Raw genomic sequence first — 21,567 nt, forward strand, 5'->3', positions numbered from 1 at the left:
GCTCTAACCCTTTTGCCTGTGAGTCTCAAGTGAGGTTGCTGGGCTGGCTCCTGTCCCCGAGTCGCCCCCAGAGTTTCCCACTGGTCCCATCCTTCCTACACTTGCTTCACATTTGGTAATCAAGTGCTGGGTATATCAAAGCTGGAGGTTCTGTGCCAGATTGTCTTCGCCATTATGGTCCGCGCTCCAAGCTTTCTCTGAAACCTTCACCCTAAAAAGACAAAACAAAACAAAAAAAAAACTCACCTGCTGCCTGTGTGCCTCCGCAAATCTCCAAGCTTGCCTTCTAACCAATTCTCTGTAACCTGTCAAAAGAAGCTGCCCATTCTATTTCTGTTGCTCTCACTAGCAGGTCCACTCTCATACAACACAAAGCTACCATGTGTTACCCTGTTGTTCTGTAGAACTTCCCCACCTCCAACTCTGTCAGTGCGCCCCAGGGCAGCTGTGGCTACAATGTAGCTTGCCATCACCAGTGTGTGAATGTGTGTGTGAATGGGTGGATGACTGAATGTAGTGTAAAGTAGGGCTGCCACGATTAGTCGACTAGTCACGATTACGTCGACTATCAAAATAATCGTTTGTGGCAGCCCTAGTGTAAAGTGCTTTGGGGTCCATAGGGACTAAGTAAAAAGTGATATACAAATACAGGCCATTTACCAACCCAATGGTTAATCGTAATTCACTTTTTGCTGTCACTCAAGCTTGAGTTTAAGTTGACAGTTTAAGACTTTATGTAAAGGGTAATGTAAAGTTAAGTAAAAAAAAAAAAGTATTTTTCATCCATTCCCCCCTTATTATTGATCCAAAGCACATCATGAAACTTGTTTATTACAGTTTTATTTCAACAGCTGCACTGAGGGAGAAAACCAAAGACTGCCACTGAAAATAGACACCATCTCCACCCCCTCCCTCTGAATTGATATTAAAAATAGTCCACATTATTAGAAAAAGAGGGGAAAAAAGCTGACAAAATGTGGCTCAATTGCTGATTGCAGCAGACATAATAACAAAAGCTCAGTGCTCTGACTTTGAATCAAGTGTGTGAAGAAGAAGGGACCCGAAGCAAAGTGGACATGCTTGTTATGATTTCCGACCAACATTGACTCTTAAGGCTTGTAGCTTCTAGATTGATTCATTGCAACCTAAAATGTTCTTTTTGTGTAGAGTTTAGCACACATCAGAATGACTAATTTCAGTGAGTGACCTTTTGAATAGACACATTTATTCATCACCGGGCCATAGTGTTAATTGTCTTCTGTTCTGACTTAGAGACGCCTCCTCAATATAACAAATAGACAGTCTACTCCTGTGGGGGAGTTGTGAGGCAGAGTGTGAAATTAATACTCCTGTCTTTGGAGTGCAATAAATAAAGTCTTTAGTTTATCAAGGGAGAGCACCCTCCTACTTGCAAATCATACAGGTACCGACATGGTTAAAAAGGCCATGTTTATTATTTCACACTTAACTGGAAATGTGAAAATGATTCACCACAATTTCACTCCATCATCTGAAAAGAGGGAAAATATAGAAAAGGCCAATATTGTTGACATGCTTAGCGTGTCAAAGCAACACGCAATCAACTGCAGGAAATACAACTACAGATTTAGTAAGAAAAAGCATAGCGTATGAGTACAGAAATGTATGATCTATACAACCCAAATTCCAAAAAAGAGATTGGATGCTATTATTTCATGAAAAAAATATTTAGCTCATTTTGAATTTGATGACTATAACACTTCCCAAAAAGTTGAGATCTTGTTACAACAGTGTAGGATCCCCTCTTCTTCTGTTTTCATTGACATTTTCAAGAGCATCCCAATAGTCATGTAATTCGGGTTGTACTAAAAAAGTGGTCACTGTGAATATTTATTCAAGGCAAATAATACGAAGTAGTTGTTGTTTTTAAATGTTACTGTTAACTGTTTTATATAAATGTAATGAGAATATGTGCAACAGTAACATCATAATTTTCCTAGAAGAATCTGCTGACTGAAAAATCAAATACAGTTATGTGAGGATGGGCCAAGAGGTTTCTTTAATTGGTATTATTTCTTAATTTATTTACCTGGATAATTAGCAGGTTAGTTATCTTTAAAGGCTAGGGCACTGACAATTTGTTCCAAATGTCAGTTCCACCAACTATTGTCCCATCTGACTCACACATTTGTTTCCTTGGGGGATAAGCTCCAGTTGCTCACACATGATACTTCCATCACAGGCAGCTGCACAGGTGTCAAGGGACACAGCAGTGATAAAGATACAGCAATGTAAAATTAATGCAGGGCAGCAAAGGAGTGCTGGCAGGAATAAAGATGTTAGTGTCGCAACCCAGTGAGCAGGTGTGTACAATAAGTCACCTTTATAAGAAGAAATGACAGAAGGATGTAAAAATCTGATGACATAATGTAATTCTTGCAGCCTTTATTTCCCCACATTGGGAGTCAAGCAAAAAAACATCAGTCATTTAATAATGAAGAAAATACCCTTTTCACTGCAAAGATTTTATAGTAGAACAAGCACAGATAACTGATAACAAATGGCTGCATAACGTATACGTGACCCCTATACCAGCAACTGTCGTTGCTCCGTGACTGACATGGCCCAATGGGATCCATAATGGAATTCAGCCCTTTTTTGAGGTTAATAATTACATATGTGCTTTTCCTGAAATGGCAAATCAAAATGCTCTCTGCGAAAAAAGATCAATTAGTTTTAAGTTTCAATGCAGCATTTTCTGAGAGAGTCTTGGGAGAATCTCAGAGTGAGCACATCTTGTTTACCTGTTATGACATATTTGATGTTGATATACTACCTACAAACATGGTGATATAACATATTTTTCTTCGTATCTTTTTCACTAATGCTCAGCCTTTTGGATATCTATAAATAAAACTTTCAATTTATCTGGTCAATTTAAATTCGTTTAGTAGGTTCTTCCATTCAGACATGAAAGGCTCAATCTTTCAAAATAAACTAATGTCTTTAACTAATGAATTTATGATTCAAATGATTAAACATGACAGGACCTATAATTCTACTTTTTTTTCATATGTCACCAATCTTGACTTGAATAACCTTCAATTTCAGCCATCTCACTAGAACAGTTGATATTGAGTTGAAAATTGACGATGGGTTTTGCTCAGCCAGCATTTAAGCTTAAATTAACTGATGGATTGTTTGTTTCTACCGTCCAAAGCAACCCCTTAACAGATTTCTGAAATAACATTTTGGAATTTTTCAAGTGAAAAAAAAAAAATCTATTTCAGAATATTGTATTTTGGTTTAGGTATATGTCAGTCTGGTGTGTATATCCTGTATGGGGTTTTTGTTTTGCATCAAAGCAAGTGTCTTAATTCTCTCAAATCAGCGGAAACAATAGGCCCAAATCAACAATCTCATACATTTTTTAAAAATGTGCTGGCCAGCTCAGCGATGCCAAAAGACCTAAAAGACCACAGAGCATAACTAAAGTGCATGATGACAGAATAATATCCATGGTTAAGAAAAAGTTCCAACGTCTAACCAAATCAAGAACACTCTCATGGAGATAAGATTGTCGTTGTCAAAGTCTACAATTAAGAGATGCCTTTATGAACACAAAGTCAAAAGTCTTGATGCAGTCATCCAGGTATTTTTTGGGATAAATGCAAAGCTTTTACAACAAGGTGCAAACCTATGGTTACACTAAGAAACAGTAAGACCAGATTAGACTTTTCCAGGAAACATGTAATACCTGTATAGTTATTAAAAAAAAAATAAAATAAAATAAAAACTTTGAACAGATGAAACCAAGATCAAGAAGTACCAGAATGATAGGAAGAGAAAAGTATGGAGAAGGAGCAAACTCATGATTTGAAGCATATTACATCATCTGTCAAATGTGGTGGAGCCAATGTTATGGAATGGGCATATATGGCTGTCAGTGGAACTGAGACATCTGTGTTTAATTATGTTGTGATTGCTGACAGAAGTAGCAGGATGTAAAACAAATGAAACAGCAGCGATGACCCGTAGCATACCCCAAAAGCAGTTCATACCAGTTTTTCAACATGGGATATTCTTAAACAGCCAAGTAAAAGTTGATGAGATATTTAATGTTTGATTTAAAATCCGCCCTGATAGTGTACAGAGGTGTGTCTTTGTCCAACAAATTATGGACCGAATTGTATTCCTGAAGGCATAATGATATTTGTTAGTTGGTGCTTTTGTGTATATGAATTAAGGTCTGTCTCGAGGAGCATTAATGTTTTCTTTTTTTTAATCTGTTCAATGATTTTCTATGTTAGTCTACTTGTGCTTTCACATGATTTTGGTGAAAGTCTAGATTAAGGGAAGTTTGGCTACTACAACACCAAATTTCTTCACAAGAGTGTCTATAATCCTTCACATTAATTTAACAGAACAAGCAGGATTGAATGTGCACGCGAATGGAATAAAAGTACATCCCTAGACAGAAATCCAGACAGAAATCCGGTAAAAGCATAATCACTGAATGGTTGGTACCAAATCAATTCAACAAATTTCTGGTTTTTGGTGGCGTTTAAGTTTGTAATTCCACATGATGGAACAAGAATTGCTCCCTGATATCCCAGTATCATTTTCTGACATATCCTGGCATGCCAAGCAGAACCAAAAAGTGAAGCAACAGGCTGACCTTGGAGTACCATTTGTTGATTTAGTGAGACACACTCTGAAGCAGCTGTCAATACAGTGCCTCTAAAGGATTGATTTAATCTCTGTTCATAAATCATCATAAATGTCAATGATGGATTTACTTTATGGACACTCTTAATTTTTCCTCTAAATGAATCCTGTGTTAATGTTGTTTGCATTTATGTTGTCTAGAATGATCTCTGGTTAAGATTTATTCTCTCTATTACACATAAAAGTGTGGAAGCTTTAGCCTTGTATCTCTTGGTATACTGGATAGCTAGATTTTGATTTTATCTCTGATATCCACTCTGTCACTGTTCAGTGCTTTCATGCTTACCATCCAAGAGAACATTTTATTCTCATGGTGCAAACAGCAGTTCATCCTCAAGACAAAGGTATGTAAATATTCATTCAATAATGTTTCTTCATTAGCGGTGTGTTGACTGTCTCTTAGAGCATGAGAATTTCAGAACTGTAGTGTATTCCACCTTCCTATCCCATCAGTTATTTCATCTTGGTCTCCTGGCCATAAAGAGCTTCCATATTTACCATCCACCCTTTGTAATGCAGACTACCTATTCCACAACTTGCTTTACATTCCTGCTTCACATATAACATTTTCAGGATCTGGTATATGCTGTCAAAGCAAGGAACATACTGTGCATTGTGAAATAGATTTCCCAACACCAACTGTGTAAGAAGAGATTGAAACCAGTGAAATATCTCCAGGTTGCAATTAAGTCATGACAAGCAAATCACACATGTTATCATTCCCTGTGGAGTAGTGGTGAAAACATCTGTGATTAAATCCTTTCACAGTTTTGATTTGGTTTTAATTTCACGTTCACAATTGCACACAAAATCAGGTATCTGTGTATTTGGCAGCCCCAATATTACACCAGCCCTTATTTTGGGTGCGTACTAAGAAAAAAAAACTATCCAAAGATAGTTAGACTTTGGCTCATAATACACAGTTTATATATTTTTTTTATTATCTTATTTTGACCAAATTAACACTGACTAATTTCCTTTCATGATCTTTTTTTTATTATTTAAAATGCCATTAGTCTCCTAAATCCCAGTCTAATTAAGGCTTAAGAAAATGTAATGAAATCCAATTTGACAATGTCGCACTGGTTTCCCACACCATGTCTAATGATCCATTGCCTTTCCAATACAGAAAGGGAGCTGGAGGGAGAGAATGAGAGAGAAGGCCTCATCGCATCAGCATATCTTTAGTCCTCTGTCGGCAGTGTGCCTGCCTGGGTTATTAAATGAATCTCTTATAATCAGACAAAACTATTTCACACAGGCACAGCAGTGACATAAGCCCAGCTTTATCCCTATCTGTTGCTGACATATTTGATGCGTTGCCTTCATTGCCATGGGAAAAAAACATCTCCCTAAACACATTATCTGTAAATTAACAACTATACTATGCCATATTTCATTTTATGTAGGCATTACCCTTTAATGTGTTTTAATTCCAGAAGTCATAAATTACTCTTAAAGAGAATTTTTAAGTGAAATCTAAAACAATTAAACCTTTAGATTATTCAAAAATGTTAATCGTGTCAGAATTATCAAATTTGCTCTTCTTCATTTATACACCAGCCAGACTCTTCTGGTACCTTGTTGTTAAATCTAGGTTAAAAAAAGAGGCGTGATGATCAGTAAGGAGCAGTATGGCTTCATGAGAAAGAGCACCAAAGAAGTGATGCTTGCCGGGAGATTGTTGATGGAAAAGCATAGAGAAGATCAAAAGGAGTTGTGCTGAGTCTCTGTGGATCTAGTGAAAACATGATAGGATGCCAAGAGAGAAACTGTAAGAGGAAGTCAAGAGTGGCATAGAACTATGTGATGATGGTGCAGGACGTGTATGAGGACAACGAGACAGTGATGAGGTGTGCAGTAGGAGTGAAAGACGGCTTGAAGTTGGGGGTGGGATTACATCAGGGATTGGCTCTGAGCACCTTCTTGTGGCAGTGGTGATGGACAGGTTGACTGACGAGGTCAGGCAGGATTCTCCATGGACTATGTTGCTTGCAGATGACATTCTGATCTGTAGTGAAAGTAGGGAGCAGGTGGAAGAGAGCCTGAAGAGGTGGAGGTATGCTCTGGAGAGAAGAGGAATGAGTCAGTTGACATAGGACACAATACATGTGTGTGAATAAGAGGCAGACATACAGGAAGGTGAACGTGCAGGGAGTGGAATAGTGAGGGTTAAGGAAACGGCTAAAAGAAGAATAAAGAGCTCCACTGGTACATTCAGCACGTTATCACTACAGAAGCGATCAAACATTGTGCAAACGGTGGTGGAATGTTTTCTTGAAAAACCTAAAATAAGAATGCACTTTAAAAAAAAAAATCATACCATTATGGGGGTATCACTGCTAAATTTTGATAGTGTGGTAACTGATGCACCTCCAAAAATGTGTTTGAAAAAGCATTGGGCTGTTAAGGAAATGAAAATGCATCCTAAAACTAGAGTAGTATGTTCTCTTCTCTAATTCTTCTTCTAGCTTCTCTCATTGTCTGCTAGTTACCCTTAAATAAAATGGCAGTCAAGCTTTAAGAAACTGTAAACAAATCTTTCCCCAGGTTTCTTTTTCAGAGCAGTTGCAGTAATTCTTTAGTCTTGTCCATATTTCTGCTTCTCTCTGAGTCTTTTTCTATTTAATCTTTTCCCTTCCTTTGTTCCTGAGAAATGCTCCAGCTAATCACCAGAGGGCTGAGGGCCATTTGCTTCTACTCACTAGTCTGGCCTCCCAGGATGCCCCAGATGGATCCCATTCTGGGTGTTCAATGACATCTTCCCAGCTGTCTTCTTTCTCAGCCCTCAGAAATTTTTTCTCAATCCCTCCTCTTATATCCTTGGGAGTAAACGTATTGAAGGGGCATTTTTCATTTGCTTCACTGTGAACTGAAGAGTACTCTGGTCACAGGCAAGTTGAAGTCCTGGCTTTTCTTTTCATGATGATGCCGAACCCATTCAAGTATTTATATCTCCCACTGATAATCATGACCATGGAGATAAATGACTAATAATTGTTGTGTTCAATTATAAGATTATTAATAATAATAAGTTGTTTTATAGACACGGTCATATTTTTTATTAACTTATCTTGAGTTAAATGGCTCATAGATGTCCAGTAGTCATCTAAGCAATGTAGAAGCACACAGTACTATCAGTTTTGACATTAATCACATTAACATTGTCCTCTACTATAGTAATTCTTTATTTGCTACCAAGAACTAGTGTAGTACATGCATGAAAACTACTAATGATTGGGTTGTTCGTTTTCGGCTTATCAGCCCTAGGGATAGGGTGTGAGGCACGAGTGCTAACTACTGCAAAACTATACTACCCATGAATGCAAACATGATTTACAATACATTTCCAAGAACTTTTACATAAATACAAATGGTGCTTTAAAATCTAGACTCCACTGTGTTTTGGATCCAAACCAACCACAGGTCTTTAGATGCCATCCTTCCTAAATGTCATAGTGGGCTGATAGAAGTGGGGTTTAAGTAATTGTTTTCCAAAGGTACATTACAGTTCAAATTGCCTGAGTGTTTGGTTGTAACAAAGAGAATGGAGGTGATAAAACCTGTTAGTAAAACCTCTCTCCCTGTAAACCTCTAAGTCAAGCTGACTCACCCACTACTTTGCCTATTCCCCTGAGAGTGATATGTGTGCGCGTGGGTGGACTCACATTCACTGGGACTTTAAAATGACTGCTCTGGGTTTACTCATAATGCTGAGATGTTATTTCAAATGTAAAACAATAAAGTCACTTTATTTCCAGTTAAATGTTTGCTTCACCCAAAGTTAGGCTCACATGTTTGTCCACAAATGTGTAAGTTTGAACATTCATTGAGTTTGTAATGGAGAGATAAATGTATGCATTGGTGAGTTCTTAATGCTATATTTTACATACAGGTTAACAATTTGTGTTTGTGTGGTCCTGTTTCCTTAAACCTTTTATTGACTGCTAACCAATGTTGATTTTTAATGTGTTGGCAGTGATGAGGCAGAACTTTTAATTTGAAGTCAAAATTTTCTATTTCTGGTTGGTGTCCCACTTTCGATATTTTACTATCACTTATACATTAGCAGTAGTAGTCAACATCTCCCATGCAAACGTTTGGAAATCACAGTAATCTGTTAGTCCCCTCCTAATTTCACCTAGTGACTGCCAGGAACCACTGGTCAACTAGTTGGCGAATACGTATTTTTCCCTAGCAACCAGTGTGTTTTCTAGGCCTGAGTGACTTTGGCTTAAGATGAGAAACCTAGCTACTTGATAAAGCAAAAGCACTATATTCTCACAATTTCTGGGGAAAAAAAATAATTTTTTAAATCCATTTTTAATTAATTAATTCTTACTTTTTGTTTACTTTATATAAGTTAGTGTCATTATTTCTCATTTTCAGTTTCTCATTTGTTTAGCCTTTTACCCCAGAGGCTTTCTGAGGTTCCTGCTTGAAAGTTACATGCCCAGAATGAACTGGGTGTAAGATGATATTGTGTCAAAGTAACCAAGGATGAAACACAGACAAATATAAAAGATATTTTTCTGAGTGTCATTTTTTTTTTATAGCATATAACCCCTTTGAAAACATGCTGCAGTAGACCAAAAAACGAAAGAAAACCATGAATCAACACATGGACGTGTGAAACAGATCAAAGTTACACCTTGGGAGATGGAAATGTGCTGGGAATGTGGTTATATTACCACAGTGGATTTTATCGAAACAAAACGGCAAAGGTAAGAAAGAATTCATGCTGGGGGTTTTTTTTCAAATGTGAAGCAAAATTTTGGTTTTCTTTGGCTTCTGGTTCAATGAATTTTGGTTGGCACGTGATGAAATTTGCAATTTTGAAATCTGAGAGATCTGTGCTTTCAGCAGAGACATTGCTCGTCTGTGTACATGCTTTTGCTTTGGGTAAACAGGAGATTCTGAACTTTGTGTTTAAATCTTTCCATGGAATCTGTTTACCTGCTCTTTAATTTTTTGTTGTTTTAATGGTGTTTGGTGGTCATGGAAATGGTTTGTGAGCTTTTAGCCAATAGTCTGACGTTTCCGTGGATACCATACATGTCTATATGTAAATAACAAAACTCCAAAACACAAATTCGGAGTAAATGGATTTAACCTCAGCCTGTTTTATATCCTTTAATTTATGTAAAAGATCTTAAAATATGAACTTCATGATTTCATTAAAATGAAATCTGAATTTCAAAGAGCACAGATGCCAAATGTGACAATTTCCTTTTCATACCTGCAGGAAACAAAACATCACAAACAGCACTGATCTGCCTCTCAGACTGTGAACACAGCACATAGGTTGCAAAGGAGGATACTGGCAACGACATCATGTCAAGCCTCCTTTCGATTGGAGTTGTCAGTGAGAATGAGCGATGCAAAATGCCAATGTCAAAAAGCCCTGTGTTTAGCTTGTCCATGCTGACAGGTTAGGAAATGGAGCATGCTACCTGACCAGCATAAGAGAATTGCTGCCCTCCGGTGCTGCAGCAGTCACATCTGCGGGCCAACGATAAACAACTTTTCATGCCTTCAATCACCATGAGTATAGCCCCATTTTCTTTCTCTGTCTTTTTCTCTTTCTGATTTTCTCTTGCGGTGTGTTCCAGCAACAGAAAAATATATTACATTTTCTAATTAAATGAGAGTTTCTAAATGTGATTGCTGGTAATTTACATTGCATGTAGAATACTCAGAGGCACTTCATTATATAGTACAATGAGTGGTTAAGTAATATATACATATATATATTTATATGCATATCGTTTATTTGTTTTAATTTGATTATATGCCATATGTTTAATTATGGAAGCAATGGTAATTTAAAAGCAAATTCTAAACTGAAAGCATCTCACAGAGAAAAAAATGCATATTCTGAGCGGGTTTTTTTGGCGTGCTACAACTCCAGACCATCTTAAAATAAACAAATGAAAGTATTTAAAAAATACATAAATCCTTTAATATGATGTTGCCCCACCTAAATCAGCTTCAGCCCTTCTGAGAAGGGTTTCCACACATGTTTACGAGTGTGTTTATGGGAAGTTTTGACCATTCTTCCATTAGCACATTTGTGAAGTCAGACATTGATGTAGAATGAGAAGGCCTGGCTTGCAGTCAGGTCATGGTCAGGACTCTGTGAAGGCCAGTCAACTTCTTCCACACCAAACTCAATCATCCAAGTCTTTATGAACCTTGATTTGTGGTGTGCAGCTGGTGTTCAATCACATTGAAACCCCCAACCCCAACTTTACACTTAGCATAAAGCAGTCAATTTCACTTCAGTTTTGAAATTTTCTATCTAAATAACTGCTAGTTAATTCGTTGAGTGAAACAACTGACTTATCTGAAAATGCTGACTTAGCCTACACCTGTTCAGCTTGCCTGTTCTATTAAATTGGATCTGGCAGGAGTTGGCATCCTCATTCCATCATCAAGGCCTTCCTTAATAATGTGCTGAAGAAGTACTAAAAGTTTCTTCACTCTACAGTAACTTCTGTACATCACGTTTGCCAAGGTGGTCAATGAGAGAACCTCATCTGTTAAGATGATAAATCACAGAGGACTCGTGTACTTGCTTATCCAAGTAGCCTAAACCAAGAAAGAAGAGGATCAAGGATCACATCATGGAAGGACAGGCCCCTGCACGGTATGTACCACCAGGAGATAGGATTTCTGGATGTCAGCCACTTCTCAGGAACTATCTCTGACACAAGATCCATAGAGGCTGTAGTCTACCACACCAGGAAAGACCCCAGGTGCATCTCAGGGCCACTGGCCCCGGGGACCCACTTGCTCCCCTACTCTAGTCCTCCACTAGCTTCTTCTCTCGCCATTACCCTCCTACACTTCCAGCACATAACATCAGGGTGCAAGATGCTAGCAAACAGGGCCATAACCAAGTGTAGTATACTTTAACCGCCCACGCCCGATGAGTAGAACCAGCCGATCCCAGGAACAACACCCGAAATCTCTGTCCAGAAGAGTATGGTCCTAGGACGAGAAAAGACATTGCACAGGACCCTCATGCTCCCAGCCCTCTAGTAAAGGACCTGAGCTTGAAGGTTAAAGGCCACCCTGCAGGGCGAGTGGGGATTTTTTTTAAATATATAAAAATGCTTGCAGCTAATTTAGAATGTTGTTGCTAAACTGCTTACTTGATCAGCTGGTATCAAATCATCCATCATCTTCTTTAATTATGTCTCTTTAGTTATTCCCTGTTGAATTTAAGATTGTCTTTAACATTCCCAGCCTTACTTACAGAGGGAGGAACAAACATGGCTCTGTAGATGTGGTGGATTTTATTCAATATCAGTCTTCAGCTTGCTCTCTTAGGTCCGTTACATCACATTTACTAAATGCCCCACATACCTGACCAAGGATCCAGGATGAGCAAACTGCTCTGGCACTGATGCTCAGCCTAAGATTTGAAGATTTTGTGGATTCTTTGAAAAGTCAGATGTTTAGACAGTTTTGGTAGTTTAACTACAGAAGTACTAAACAAGCAATGAAAAACATTCTGTAACTGTTCATACATCGTAGAATCTGACACTTACAAGAAGTTATTTTTTGGAGTATTTCAGTAATATATACCCCCACCCCTCCCCTCCTGCCATACTTTTGGTTTACAACTGGCTGTTTCTCTCACCTTTGCCATCCCTGCTGCACATCCACAGGAGTATTGGTCTTCTCCTAAAATATGATTGTAGCTCTATATCCATTTATATTTCCTGACAGTACCTACTGTAATATCTCCCAAATCAAATAAATGTCATCATTCATCACAAAAGCAAGTCTCTTCTGATTCGAAAGATACAGGAAAATCCAATTTGCTTTAGCCTGACATACATCTATCAAGACTGCTTTCTCTAATTGAACTTTAAGGTTAATGTTTTTTTTTATTCTGCACTGTCTGTACTTTATTCTTCTCTAAAACATATAATTATCACATGTCAGTTAAGGCCAAGGTCAGTGTGATAATGACTGAAGAGAAAAATACTGATTTCTTCAGACAAACAAAATGTAGGAAAAACGTATTGTGTAATTTCCGAGAATTTACTATGTTAATACTTTGAATAAATCTCTACTGTAAATATGTATACATATATATATATATATATATATATATATATATATATATATATAAACCCTTTACAGTGATTAAAGAAGGAATAAACAAATTATATGGTAAGCTTTTTTCTCTGTGTAACTTTGGAGAATTTTAGAAGATAAGCATTATTTTGCTGTCACACATTGTACACACAATATCAAAAGGTTGTGGTTTGTACTACTATGTCAGATATTTGTCTAGTAAAAGGTGCAGAAGGTTAAACTTTCAATAAATAAATAACACCAAGAGCTGTTGCAACATCCAATATTTCTTTCATACATCCAAAAATGAATTCAAATGCAAAGTGTTAAGTCACATAAATACACATCAAAAACAACCGGCCTAATAGTATAGAATTCGTTCTATTTTAGTCATATAACCCTATTATTCGAATGTATTTGAAGGTAAGCTGAACTTAACTTACAGATATTGAATGGGAAAAAAAATCATAAGAGGTTTTTAACACTGTGAAGAGCACAGAAGCATATCTGAAACAACAATCCCTCGGGATATGCAGTCATCCTTAGCTGAGTTCACCCACCCTGTTTGTTTTCACCACTGCACTGATCTCTCCAATAGTATTTCACCCATCAGAGTTCACTCCTCCAGAGAGAAATACAAAAAGAAAAATGTTTTTGTGGGTATACAGTAATTTTTGACAGAAGGAATTATCTTTATGGTAAGCCTTGAGAGGCGAGATTTTTTTTATGATGTTGAGATCACATATTCTACCCAATAACCCAAAAAAGACACAAATGGAATATATATTTTCCATTTTATTTACTTGATATTATTCTGCCAGAACCTTAAGCCAAGTATGCAGCAGGTGTAGTACCGCTATAAGCCACATTGGAAAACAATATAGGAAAATAACACCCAATAGGCTTTGGAAGGAAAGCTGTACAGAATGACATTTTTGCCATTTCACTGAATACCAAATGTCCCTGTAAACTTATGACCTTCCTTTTATCCCAACATACTGGTCAGGTGGAGCTATAAAATGCCTTTTTTATCTCAGCCTCAGTTTGTTAATTGATTATTTTATTATTTTTAAATACATTCAAAAGTTTGAAACAGATAGTTTCCCACAAATATATATCACTAACAATGTATTCCCTATTTCAAGAGATTTTGCATGTCTGACTACTCTCTTGCCTGTCTCACGTGTCTTCAGTGGTTCTGATTATTGCCACCTCGCTGGTCATTTGAGTTGCCAGAGGAATTGAGGAGTGATGCACACCTCTCCAGTGCATGGATGCATCTCTAATTAAATACCACTCCAATGGGGACAGTCACTGAAAGATACTGCTGGTGTTTTTACTGTGTCATTATGAAATGGCTACTATATGCCATGTGTGCATTTGTAAATGCAGATGGCAGATGAAACCTTGGAGGCTGTATGCATTTATGCTGTGTATATTTGTGTTGCTAAACAGTATTAAAGTTGTACCAACCTTTGCATGTATTAATTATATCCTCTGCTATCAGACATGATTTGACATGCAAAGAAAAGAGTAAAATTCATTCATTCATTCATTCTGGATCAGTGATGCAGGGACACTGGGAAGACTGAGCCCAAAACAAGTGAACTGGCCAGTATCACAAACTCAAAGTGAATGTAGGCCTGAAACCCAAAACGATTTTAGATGACTTAGGTTAATTCAGCCCTGTAGTCAGTTGAGGTAACTCCATGGTCCAGTGGCTTTACACAAATTCTACAGTATTCATCCTTGTGAGGAGTTCATTTTGGGCTCTTCACCTACTGTGTACAAATCAATGAAGCAGAAGGAACAGCATAAAATAGCACTTCTAAAAATAAAGTGATGCTCTGGTTTCAGGCAGAGTGCGTTATGTCTAAATCCCCTGGAATTTAAAAAAAAAGGTTATTTTATAATGTAATTAAAATTAAGCAGCAGAACCGTCTCTATGATGCCTTCATCTCTAATATGCTTTTTCTGGTGTCAGAGTCAGATTACTCACCATTGTTAGAGTTTAAAATACTTACAGTAGCCACAAAGCCCAGCAGACAATATGACGTTCTGATTTTCCTAAGCATTATAAAGGCTAAAATAACTGTATTTCCCTGCTACAGGGTTGATGGTGCAATCAGTGTACTGCAGTTCCTTCTGTTGTCACAGGCTCAGACAGAGGACCCAATGGTGCAGAAAGGTTCTGGGCTGATGAACAAGCACACAGCCCTCTGATTACAGCAGCTCTCTCTCTATTCAAGCCTTTGTGTCACTCTGAGACACAATTAGTCTTGACGAGCAAAGAGCCCTCTTGTGTCTGCCTTTTACCTGCTCCCATTCCTGTCCTTTAATTCAATTTACAAGCAGCAAATATGATTGCTATGTGGATTCCACACAAAACTGATCATACCGCTCCTTTGTTGTCTTCTTGTAACTGAGTCACAGATGACTGACTATCCTCCCCTTACATGTAATAAAGATACACATGAGATACTTTGTTATTGTCACTCTGTCACAACACAGCAGCTCATGGGTGAAGGTTTGTCAAGTGAATATTTCATGTGCTCTTTTGCCTGCTGATTTGGCAGGATGGTAAGTTAATATTTGTAGTTATAATAGTAATAAGCAGTAATAATAGCCAATGCTGCAGTTATGCACACACATACACATCTATTCCAGCTCTCTCTCAATTACACACACACACACACACACATATATATTTATACATATATATGGGGCTTGGTACCCAGTGTTGGAGTGTGGGGGTGATAATATCTTCCCCATACAACCCATATGCAAGGGTTAGCCAGAACTTCAGGTCATGGGGGAGATGTCATCATCCCCAACCCAAGAACAACTGATGTGTTGAAGGCGTTTAGTATTGGCATGTATGTATTAGCAGTGTGAGCATTATGGACAATCCCTTCTGTGATCATCACCGCAACCAACCACCTGATCTACACAACAGCAGCGATAATTTTTGCAATGCTTGGCTACAAGATGAACAGCCTGCAAGATGACCTCTACTCTCCTTCCATGGAAAAGGAGACTAGACGCCAAGATCAATGCAGCATGGAGGGAAATTAGTCAAATATCGAGGCTGCAGAATGGTGTTAAGATAGGGTGCCTAAGAAGTAGGGATGGGTACCGGTTCTGACATAAACGGTAGTAACCAGACCGAAAAGCAGCGCACATTTCGGTGCTTTATTTCGGTGCTTTTTTTTTTCCTGAGCCAATTCTAGCCAATCATTTTACGTTTCCGAGGATAGTAGGCGGGGCCAGGTACGTACGTTCTTTTAGAGCAGAGCTACAGATTAAAAATGCCCAAGGCGAAGCGGTCAAAAGTCTGGCTGTACTTCACAGCAAAAGATGCAAACTCAGCAGCCTGCAACAAGTGCTTTAAGCTGATACTGTGATACTGTCAAAGGAGGTAACACCTCAAATCCAATGAAACACCTGGCGACGTATAGCGTTTTTTTTAAAGCCGAGAAATGCGCCGTGTTTGATAGCTTGCTTGAGTATATATAACCAATAAATAATTACAGAGAGTAAGGGAAGTCCTGAGGAGTCATCACATACCCTGCTAGAGCAATAAGCTGGCCAAAGGAGGAGATAGAAGCCACTGACATGAAGACAAGGAAGGTCCTTGCCATGCGCTAATGTATCACCCCAAATCCAGCACCCTGACACTATACAATAAGTGGAAGGATGGTGGATGAGGACTAGTCAGTGTCAGAACCACTATTCAGAATGAAACAACAAATACTCATGAGTACATCAGGAAGATGCCCATAACCGATCATAAGCTTAGTGAATACCTCAGGCGGCAGAAACCCAAGAAAGAAGAGGAGCAAGAAGAGGAATGATTGTGATAGGACAAACCCCTCCACAGAATGTACCACCGGCCTGATAGAAAAATTACTGATATCGAGAAATCCTACCAGTGGCTGGACAAAGTTGGACTAAAAGACAGCACAGAGGCACTAATCATGGCAGCAGAGGAACGATCGCTACGCACACGATTGATGGAGGCTTCAGTCAGGACATCTGTGGCAAGTATGGCCCGGAAGTTCCAAGGTCAAAATGGAATACATCCCCTAGGGTGGTTAAGAATAAACAAGCTAAGATCCTGTGGGACTTCCAGATTTAGATGGAAAACTAGTGATGGCTAGCCTACCGGATATGGTAATGGTGGACAAGCAGGGGATGATCCCTATTGATGTAGCTATACGAAGTGAAAGCAACATCAGGAGAAGGAATGCGAGAAGCTCAAGAAATACCAAGCGCTGAGAGAGGAGCTGGAGAAGCTGGACAGGTGTGGAGGGCGAAGGCAATAGTGATCCCGTGGTAATTGTAGCACTCGTGGCAGTGACCCATACTGGACGAGTGGCTCCAGCAGATCCAGAAACAACCACTGAGATCCCTGTCCAGAAGAGGTCCAACCAAAATTTAAAAGCCAACCTCAGTGAAATGACGTGGCAAGACCTGTGCATAAACAGATGCCTGCAAACCTGTGAGAGACTTATGAAGTCACACTGAAAGTTATTACTGCTAAAGGTGGTTCTGCAAGTTACTGAATCAAGCTTTATAGTTAGCTTTCACAAGATTCTAGAGAGTCCACTGAAAAATTTATTTTTCACAGGTCTGTTTTATTATTTACATTTACATTCCCATACTTGCAGCGCAAATATCCTTGACATCAATATTAACTTCAACATGAGAAGACAATTTGCACTGGTTTATGTGCCTAGGGTCTTTAGACCATTAAACTCTTTAGGCCTAGAATAAGAGTATTTGTGGTTTTGCAAATGAAAGAAAACTAATCAAATTATAATCATTATTATATGTTCTTGTTGTTAAATAATTAATAGTTTTGACATTTACTAGCTGAATTCAAATTTATTTTAGGAACCAATAAAGTTTGGATGTACTCACAATATTAACATTCACAGTTACGTGGAAGAAAGCTAATTAGTGTCTATTTTTCCCATTTAAAGCAGACATTGTTGAAAATGATGCAGTTTCTTGCAGAAAAGATCAAAAACCATTTTCTAATTGTGGTCAATTATGTAGAGTTAATAAAGTATTATGTACAGCCTCCAAGAAATGTAGGATTTGAACCTTATCAGTATTTTAGGGTAATTAATCTGCTTTTGAGGACTCAGATTTCTGCTCCTCCCTGTTACTCCATTCTCCTTGTTTTTGGTGAGTGTCACCAATTTCTAGGTAACCTTACTTTACCTGAATTGACTTTTTTTGGACAGCTAATTTTTGGAATCGATTTTTTTTACAGAAATATGAAAGATATGAAAAAAAAAAATGCGTATGGAATCTTAAGTCAAACACTGTATTCCCTTCACGTTCCGTAGAATTCCTGCTCCAAAGCTTTAACATCAAGGCAAGGTCACTAGTAAAAAACAACAGGGACTCGTGGATTTGCTGGTATGTCAAGCAAGATTTAGAAGATTGTAAGAGGCAATTACTGCAGGGTCGCAGAGCTCTATGCACAGTAAGCCGACACAACCTGATCAGGATTATGATGCCCTAATTTCCATAAATCTGCCATCACCACGGCAGGAGGCACGAATGACTGATTGTAATCGCAAGGAGTTTGTGACGATTAACAAACCTGCCAGGTCAAACTGCAAATCAAAATGCACTAACACTGTGGCTTCTCATTACACTTCCAACTCTTCGTTTCCACAAACTTAGTTGAGATGCAGATGACACTGCTGAAGAACTGTTTTTATTTATTTATTTTATTATTTTGTTGTTGTTGGGGGGTTTTTGGGGGGAGGGGTGGTGACATCTTTCCTAGCAATAGCTATACCTTCCAATTTCTCTCAGAGGACTATTGTCGATCTAGAGCATAGTAGCACTTCCACAAATGAATCACGCAAGGAAGCACGATAAAAGCCTGATCAATCACAATCAAGAGGACTATCTTTATGATACTAGCAGGAAGTATTAACCTTGGATTGCAGAGAGGATTCTTGTTACAGTGGTAGGTATGCAGCAGGAGCAGAGGCTTTGCTACCTCTATTTTTCTGAGGTACATGACAGAAAGCAATATAAAAGGATCAAGAGTAGATCCCAGATTGTCACTTGGCACTCGCAAAGATGGATGCAAAACATTTCAGAACACTGATTCTGGACCAGTGCGCTTCTGAGAGAGACTTATCCACAAAAAAACAATATTTTACACATACTAAATGAAGACTGCAATTTATTATACAATAAACCTGGTCCATGTATTTTCCTACACTGAAAAGGTTAGTTCAAATGATAAATGTAATGCAGTTTAATGCACTGGACAAATGATTACCTGGATGTGGTAATGTGTGTCATCCATTTCATTGCTAAAACAAGCATTAAAATCCATCTATATGTCAGCAGGGAAGAAATAAGTGTACATTAATGGGGGCATAAAAAATTATGCTCGTCGCAGGGAGACAGAAACGCTACCGGAATAATTCGTTGTTGGTCACTGTTTGAGGTACTTTCTGCTCTGTTTTTGTTTCATAACTCCTTCATATATTATAACATAGGCCCTGCACTTTATTCTAGAAGCTGCATGCTAATACTATTGTAACTCTTTGATGTGCATTATATTGTGGAAATAGAGAAGAGAGTATTTTCTGTCTCATTGTATGTTCAGTAAAATTCTTGAATGTTGACAGAGGAAGAAAAATCAAGGTAGGACATGCCATATACACTGACAGCGCAGCACTTAGCCAAAACACTTGAGAATAATATATTAAACATATCTACACATTAGACAAGTAGCGAGCTGTTATTGCACAGTACTTGCATTTTTCACTCAACCACCAGGATAGGAGATGAAGTTGAGACACAGAAATAGTATTGTGGATGTAGATCAGTCTAATAAACACAGTTCAGCACCAGGAAGGAGATTGGAGCAGTAATTTAATCCACTTACAGTACATAACGCTAGAGAGGCTGTCAGTGCCAAAAGCTTTGTCAGTCTACAGCTTCTGAGACAGTAGCTGCCCAAGATATTGGTTCTGGAATTGGATTACGCTCAGGCTGTGTTTCAGAAAAAATGATTGTGGTGCATAAAATACGTATTGTTTATTGCAAATTATATTATTGACTTTATTAAGGCCTGATAATCCAATAACAATTGACATAATTCATACGTACTTCAACCTTTCCTCCTCTTATAACTAAACATACACATCACCAACTGAAAAAAAAGATGTTTCAGTGTTTTGTGCTTGGCTGTTCTACACACGAGCAAGTCATAACCTTTGGGATCATTTATCTTCACAAAGACTTACAAAGTGCTCTGTGTCACACATAAAATGAGTGAGCCACATGTGAAAATTCCCTATCAGTTCTGCTTCGTAAAAAAACATAAAAACGCAATGAATAGAGGAACGTGCTGTCTTTTAAATCGTGATTGATGTGATATGTTCAGAGAAACAAAAAAGCAAAGGTGCACACACACACACACACACACAAAGAGAGAGAGAAAGGGAGAGACTCGAGTGGTCACTCTTTCAGCTGAATACATATGGTATATTTTTATGGCTGTTGGTGCTGTTAGAACTGATTTTTGTTTGCGTTTCCAAGTCATGAGCCTTTCATCAAAGTTTCTACTCTGTCTGTAGGTTTCCAATCCCATTATCTTCCGAATACAGAAGCTGGGCTTTGATTCTGTGATTACCACTCTCACCATTTCTCTGGACAGTGACCCACAATCTACCCTGCTGCCTCCCTACTGCCTCCTCAGTCTTCAGGGTCTTTCTGGAGGGGACTTCAAAGTTACAGTGGAAAAATATCCAATATTTTCCAGCAGCACAACACCTATCATAAAGCATGATTCCCTCAAAATTGTATTTTGTGTTAATAAAGCATTTGTATCTCTTTTTTCCTTCGGCTGTCATCTGATTATGTGTTTCCATTTTAGGTATAAACATCACAACTGGTGTTGTATCATCTGATGTGCAATGGTCAGGTAAAGGAAAGCTAGTAGCTATATCATTTCTGCAAATCTCTTTCTGCAATGAGGATTTTCCAAATTATTGACACCAAAAGACACACTGTTAATAAATTATTCAGTCTTAAATAATCCAAATCCATCATAATCTGAAAAGGCTGAAGTAAGAGAAAATTCAGCAGCTGCCTATGTTTAGTGACAGAAAGTTATGCATCATAAATTACAAATGCCATGAGTTTTGTTTGGTCTTCTTATGTAACAGAAAAGTTATTTAAAATGCAGATTTCTCATGATAATAGTCTAAATGTTTTGTCTCTGTTTTTCTATATAATATCAGTACATACAGTAAGCATATTTATCATTATTTTATCCCCTTTTGTGAGACAATTCATTTGGCCGTTCTACTGTTTTTTTTTGGCACTTAAGGGGTTTCCTATTTTATACAAATGCACATCCAGTTAGCATCCTTTACAGCTGGATAATCAAAGGTTTATTGTTTGTTTTTTCTTGCTACCATCAGGTATCTGATACAGTATTGGGCAATGGGCATCAAGACTTTGTGCTTCCTCAACTAAATTCTACTGATACACTTCAACTATAACTTACAAAAATTCATACAATTGTGTAATGAAAAACTTAAACACTCATAAAGCTGATAAGTTATTGCAGTGCAAGCTCAGTTACATTATTAATTTCACAATTAGTGTAGTGCTTCTGCAGCAATCGTGGTAACCAGCATAACTGAGGACACCGAGCAGACAACCCATTGTCATGGCAAAGTGTGTAATAGACACACCAGTACACTGTGTCTATTTCAA

The 21,567-nt window shown here is 38.1% G+C and overlaps 1 long non-coding RNA gene across 1 annotated transcript; it reads left to right on the forward strand.

Moving 5' to 3' along the window:
• The first annotated feature begins 2,422 nt into the window (after window positions 1-2,422).
• Window positions 2,423-10,346, forward strand: LOC112844063 (uncharacterized). The gene is made up of 3 exons (XR_003216627.1): window positions 2,423-5,051; window positions 9,264-9,431; window positions 9,953-10,346. It is a non-coding gene; the product is annotated as an uncharacterized LOC112844063 (long non-coding RNA).
• Window positions 10,347-21,567: the final 11,221 nt, after the last annotated feature.

This window comes from Oreochromis niloticus, linkage group LG16, assembly GCF_001858045.2.
Source record: "Oreochromis niloticus isolate F11D_XX linkage group LG16, O_niloticus_UMD_NMBU, whole genome shotgun sequence".
Lineage (NCBI taxonomy): Eukaryota > Metazoa > Chordata > Actinopteri > Cichliformes > Cichlidae > Oreochromis > Oreochromis niloticus.